This window comes from Hyaena hyaena, unplaced genomic scaffold, assembly GCF_003009895.1.
Source record: "Hyaena hyaena isolate Hyena2069 unplaced genomic scaffold, ASM300989v1 scaffold_221, whole genome shotgun sequence".
NCBI lineage: Eukaryota > Metazoa > Chordata > Mammalia > Carnivora > Hyaenidae > Hyaena > Hyaena hyaena.
Window position 1 is genome coordinate 261,143 of NW_024080853.1, and position 6,000 is coordinate 267,142.

Below are 6,000 nucleotides of genomic sequence, written 5' to 3' on the forward strand. Positions count from 1 at the left end.
GGCTCTGTGCTGACAGTCAGCTCAGAGCCTAGAGCCTGTTTCAGGTTTTGTATCTCCCTCTCTCTCTGACCCTCCCCTGCTCATGCTGTCTCTCTCTCTCTCTCTCTCAGAAATAAATAAAACATTAAAAGAATTTTTTCAAGTATTATTTTCTCTAGATGTAAATAGCACCCCACGTGTTTTGAGCATCAAAGGTATCCATTCTTTGTATTTCTTTTTTTTGGAATAACAAGCCCATTTTGTTGTATTTTTACAAGTTTTTCCTCATTTCAGCTTTTTCTTTTCTAAGTGCTGTTTTGTTCATGGCTTACATCCTGGTAAATTTGTATTTGTGTTTTGCTGTGTTTTGTTTTAAGTGTTTGTTCCTTGAAGGATTGAGTTCATCATACTCCTCAGTTCATGATAGACCATTATTGTCCCTGCAAGGAAAAACCCTCTTGTGTTTAAACGTGTTCTGAGAAAATAATTATTATTTGCTAGGCATGTATGTTTTTAATGCTTATTTTTTGAGAGAAAGAGTGTGAGCAGGGGAGGGGCAGAGAGAGAGAGGGAGACACAGAATCTGAAGCAGGCTCCAGGCTCTGCACTGTCAGCACAGAGCCCAACGTGGGCCTTGAACTTATGAGCTGTGTGATCATGACCTGAGCTGAATTCGGACACTTAACCGACTGAACCACCCAGGCGCACCTAGGCATGTATTTTTAAATGTATTCCAAAGCTACTGAGTTACAGGTCTCATTCTGTGTCTTACATTTTTCACTAAGTACTGTTTTTCATCTCCATCCATCTTGCCAGGTGCTAACATTTAATCTGTTCTTTCACACTGATGCCTAGTATTCCATGGTGTGCATTTGCCATGTTGTACTTCTCCACTACTCCAGTGATGAATGCCCACCTTGCCCCCAACTCCATGTCACTACAAATAACTCTGCAATGAACATTCTCTTATTAGTCCCCTTCTGAACTTGTAAAGAATTTGTTTTATGTTACTTAAGAGAAGGGTTGCAGGGTTTTGGGTATAAATCTATTTAATGTGTCCAAGTAATGCCAGCTTGCTTTCCAGAAGTGGTGAAACCAGTCTTGGCAGCAGATTTCCACATCCTTGATATCTGTAATTATGTAGATTTCTAATTTTTGCTGGTGTGATAGGTTTAAACTAATAGATTATCGTTGGTTCAATGTGCCTTTGATTACAGATGATTTTGATCAAACTTATATGTGCATGTTAGCTTTTTCCTATTCTTTAAATTGCCTGTTGATATCTTTTGCACCTTATTTTTTTCTGTTGGGTTGCTGTCTTTTTCCTGTTCATTTGCAGGAGTCCCATGTCTATTCTAGGATATTACATCCTTGTCAATTTTAGACAAATTATTCTGCCATGTACCTCTTAGCTTTGTCCATGTTGTCCTTTGTAGAACATAAATCTTTGTTTTGTAATCAAATCCCCCATTTTTTGCTTATAGTTTGTGCTTTTGAAAGTATTGAAATATATGGACTACTCTCTTAGTTGTGCCTACTCTCTGCCTGACATCTCTAAATCTGAGTTCACTGACAAGGTCCTTGTGGTCATTTGTTCCAGTCTTCTTCATTGGATTTTAAAGCAATTGCACTGACTAAATTTCATTCCTAAGAGAACCCCATCTTTTTTGAACCTTTTCCCCCTATAGAGTTTCGGGCTATAAAAATCATACCTTCTAGTTATTTGAAGTCGGGCTTCTAGTAGCCCTGGACTCCATTTTACCTTACTTCCTTGGCTATGAGGAAGAACCACAGTGCAATAGTTACTTTCAAAATTTTCCTCACCCTCATTTCACCTTGTGGGTCAGAATCAGATCCAGAATCATCTTTCCTCTGCCATCTTCTTCCTTGTGATGGATTATATTACATTAAGTCAAATTCCCCTCACTTCTGCAACTTCTTTGTGCCTGTTTCATAATTTGTTCTTTAGATCTATAATCTAGATTATCAATTTTGACGGAATCTATCATAGTTTTACAATAATATTGCTTCTTTTCCTCTCCTTTATCTTCACCTAAATAATTCCTTTCCTGTTTCCGCCTCAAGGATATAAAATCCCATATAACACTATCTTCATGATATAAAGTTCTACTCTTATCATTTTCTTTGGTTTTTAGTGTGTTCCTCCTGCTTACTTTCTTATGACTCTTTCCTTTTCCCATCCCTACACTTTTTCTTCCTCCTTTCCTTTCTGAATTTTATAATTGCTGAGAGCAGGGACTGACTTTCTTTAGATCACAACAAATTAGCTGCTTCTGTTCCCACAGATCTCTGGTGTGTATCACATGACTGCCAATTCCTTTCCAGCTGCACATCAGATCCCAATTGTTTATTTGGAACAATGTAACACACCTTTTCTCACTGTGTGTTCCAGGCATGAGTCTCATCCTACCAAGTTTCTTTATATCTATGAGAATTTATTTTTCTCATTGTATGAAATCTCAAGTTCCATTTGTATATTACCTGTACTTGTGCACTGGTGTAGAGGCCATAAGTATTTTTTCCCCCAACTCCTTTCTACTTACTTTTTCCAGAGAATTATGAGATGCCAGCTCAGCTACTGCTTTTCTTCCAATGTTGTACTTGATGTCCTCTGTAGTATAAATTTTTGTGGGTTTTCTCAGCATTTCTTTACTTTTGTCCTCTCCATTTTACCTTGTTTTCCCCATCCCTTGGCCCCCATCACACACATACACACCATTTCCATTTTAAAATTGAAGTACCCTTAATTCAGTTGACAGTGCTCAAAGAAAACAAATTTTCCCTTCAATCTTCTGAGAAGTTCTCTCTCCGAATTCAGGAGCACATCATTCCTTTATCATTAGACTATGAGAAACTTAAGGGCAGAGACCATGATTTCTTAGAGTCTGCCCCAGTGCCCACCACCTTCCATGATACATAGTAGGCAGTTGGTAAATACTTGCTGGCAGATAGACTCAGTCATGGTTTCCTTCTTGGGTGTCTTTTTCCATCATGTTTATAAGAATTATTCACTTGCTCTAAAGGAATGTTGACTTGCCCTTTTTATTATTGAAGCTGAATCACCATAAGCTTCCCTAAGTGTATTATAACTACTTATAGCAGAGATAGGGCCCCTGGGTGGCTCAGTCAGTTGAGCATCCTACTTCAGCTCAGGTCATGATCTTGTGGTCTGTGGCTTTGAGCCCCTTGTCAGGCTCTGAGCTGACAGTTCAGAGCCTGGAACATGCTTCAGAGTCTGTGTCTCCATCTCTCTCTGTCCTTCCCCCACTCAAACTCTGTCTCTCTCTTTCAAAAATAAATAAACATTAAAAAAAATAACTACTTGTAGCAGAGAAAGGTGCAGTACCATTTAATGGGTAAAAAAACCCAACACTGGTCTATATAATTTAGATAGAATTCTGGTCATGATATTGTCATTAACTACACACCTTGGGCATGTCATCTCATCTATTTCTTTAGTTATATGCAATGGCATCATATATTCACTGTAGGAGACTACGCTTTTTTATAAAGTACTTGGGGTAGAATAAGGTAAATTTCTCCCACCCAGGCCCTAAGTGGGAGAGAAACTATTCTCTCAAGATAAGAGAAAGAATTTTCTTGTTACTCTGGAGCAGGCAGAAGGAAGAAGCGAGTAAAGGAAGAATAGGGTAGAGGAGCCTGTGAAAGGCATAAACTCCTCAATGGCAACTCTCCTTGTGATCACTTCTCCCTCGTTTTTAAAAATTCAAATCTACAGTAAAAATTTTTCAGTGCCTAGTAAGGTTATATTTGTTAGTGGAACCAGTGAAAGGGCTGTTTTGTGTGTCCAAGAGCTGATGAGAAGTCAAACTGAGGCAGCTTGCACGGACTCAGGATTGTGGATGCAGAAAGAAGCAAAAGCAAAATAAACCATAAGACACTACATTGTATGGAATCCTGTGTAATTCTCAGATTTTGGCATTTGAATTTGGACCAAATTTAATCAGATCTCTAAGAGACATAGCAATCTCTTCAGACACCTGAGTCATACATAAAATGACTATATTGGGGTGCCTGGGTGGCTCAGTCAGTTGATCATCCAACTCTTGATTTTGGCTCAGGTCATGATCCCAGGGTTATGGGAATGAGCCCCACATTGGGCTCCATGCTGTAGTAAGATTTCTTTCAGCAATAACATTTTTGAAGACGCTAAGAGATAGGGACATATTTTTTTTATTCTCAGTTCTAAAATCCTGAAATTTTTCATTTCTATATTTAAGGCTCAAACATTTATATCCTATTATGAGGAGGTTCCCATGCTACTGATTTCATTAATTCCAAGCATACTTCTCCCTCCCCCATTTTAACATTTCTGAAATAGGATGTGTCTCATAATCAGTCATCGATGTCCGCTTACAATTACTGTTAGCCAAGCAGCAGTCATGACATTGTTGCCATTGCCTACACATGCCTGGGCCTAGTTGTTATTCTAGGTGGTATGACTGGAAGTCTACAACCCCTTGATGCTTCAGTTAATTAACCATTCAAGGACCATTTGAAGGAATATTAGTGCTGATTGTTGTCTGAAAATATTCCTTGAACACTTTCTGGTAAGATCAAAAATATTCCAGCTTTAAAACCTGCAGAACGGATTTTGTGGCCTGGAAGAATTTGCCAGAGACAATAGGGAAATTCCCTGTTTAAGAAGTACTGCTTCACTAACACTCAAAATGACCCAGAGAATATAAATGTTTGGAAAAATACAGACATCAACAACCCTGAGTCAAAAGTGATTCAGAAATGTCAGACTTAATATGAAGAAATTATAAGAATACCAAAACGACTTTCAATTATATTTATGTGTTTTGTAGTGATACAAAAAACCACTTCTCTTTCCAATAAGTCTAAATAAGCTCTTTAAACAGAATAAAAATTTTAAATAAAAGTGCTAAAGCATAGTGATAGTTTAATTGGCAGTATTTTTCTTCTTTCTTAATGGCACCTAAAATAATGATGTGTCACGATTGAGGGTGCCTTAAAGTCAATAAAATTAGGTAAATACTTAAGAGAATATAAAAATTAGAAGTTCCAGCCCTCAAGGTATTCATAATCTGGAAGTGGGAATAACAAGCACATAAATCATAGAAGTAAATAAATAAAAGAAGTAAGGAAAAATAATTACCCCCAAAAGAAGTACCAACAAAATGATTTGGGTATTTATAGGGTGACTGGGTGGCTCAGTCAGTTAAGCGTCCAACTTCAGCTCAGGTCATGATCTCATAGTTCATGGGTTCGAGCCCTGCATGGGGCTCTGTGCTGATGGCTCTGAGCCTGGAGCCTGTTTTGGATTCTGTGTCTCCCTCTCTCTCTGCCCTTCCCCCATTCATGTTCTGTCTGTCTCTCTCTCTCTCAAAAAATAAATAATAAACATTTAAAAAAGTTAAAGAAAAAGATTTGGATATTTAACGGAGGAAGAGATCACAGTAGGAAGAGCTGCATGAAGGAAGTAGCATTTGAGGATGGCCTCAAAGAACTGGTAGGATTCCAACGGGCAGACACAGAACGGAGCAGGAAGAGTAAAGAGAATGAGCAAAGAATCAGATGTGGGAAAGTGGAAATTTCTGGGGAATGGTAAACAACTTATTTTGACTACAGGGTTTGTTTAACCTTTTCGTTTTATAGGTTCCTTTAAGAATTGGATGAAAGCGGGGCGCCTGGGTGGCTTAGTCGGTTGAGCGTCCGACTTTCGCTTGGGTCATGATCTCGCGGTTCGTGGGTTCGAGCCCCGCGTCAGGCTCTGTGCTGACTGCCAGCTCAGAGCCTGGAGCCTGTTTCAGTCTGTGACTCCCTCTCTCTCTGACCCTCGCCTGCTCACGCTGTCTCTCTCTCTCTCCTAGAAATAAATAAATTAAAAAAAAAAAAAGAATTGGATGAAAGCAAGGACTTGAATTCCTAGAAATAAAAGCACAAATTCATAATCAAATAGTTTCGCATACCCTTTTTCAGGACTTATCATTTACAGGTAGCGTAAGAGAGAGG